The sequence below is a fragment of the Anopheles ziemanni genome, assembly GCF_943734765.1.
Source record: "Anopheles ziemanni chromosome X unlocalized genomic scaffold, idAnoZiCoDA_A2_x.2 X_unloc_49, whole genome shotgun sequence".
Lineage (NCBI taxonomy): Eukaryota > Metazoa > Arthropoda > Insecta > Diptera > Culicidae > Anopheles > Anopheles ziemanni.
Window position 1 is genome coordinate 112,501 of NW_026689817.1, and position 695 is coordinate 113,195.

The following is a 695-nucleotide window of genomic DNA, read 5'->3' on the forward strand; positions in this document are numbered from 1 at the left end:
AAATAAATAAGCTGAAGCTAGACATCAGTAAACACCACCACAGACACCACAAGCACGCCTTCTCCTCGTACTTCCGCCTCACGCGGGAACACGACGCTCTAAATACTTCGAATTCCAATGCCAGTATATTGTAAACCACGGGTTCTTTAATGCTAGCGGGTCGTCGCGACCCTAGTTAACATCATGGTGCACGTCTCGTGACGGGTGTCACGGCGTAGTTAAATGTATGCGATACATTTCTCAAATATAAGCGCTCAGTCATCTGTACATCATGGTAGGTTCCCACGACGTGCAATATGCGTTCAACTTATCAATGTTCATGTGTCCTGCAGTTCACATTATGACGCGCAGTTAGCTGCGGTCTTCATCGATCCATGAGCCGAGTGATCCACTGCCGAGGGTGACTAACTTGCGTAAGCCGCCGCTGTGCGCGTATACCCGTTCCCCGTAGGGAGGAGCAAGCCGCCGCTTAGAGACGAAGCATAAAGTGTCCTCATTCCACATAGGGCAAGCTGGATGAATCCATTTTACCCAGGACGGCCGAAGCGGCGTGGACCAGGGGAGAACTGAACCTTATACTTCACACCACAGTAAGTCTACGTGTCCTCTTCCACATAGGGCAAGCTAGAACTAACTATCTTACCCAGGACTGCCGAAGCAGCGTGGACCAGGGGAGGAACACACTTTTCATGGAA

General features: G+C 50.5%; 1 non-coding gene across 1 annotated transcript; it reads right to left on the reverse strand.

Moving 5' to 3' along the window:
* Positions 1–248: 248 nt before the first annotated feature.
* Positions 249–403, reverse strand: LOC131292347 (5.8S ribosomal RNA). Its single transcript, XR_009190012.1, has one exon. It is a non-coding gene; the product is annotated as a 5.8S ribosomal RNA (ribosomal RNA).
* Positions 404–695: the final 292 nt, after the last annotated feature.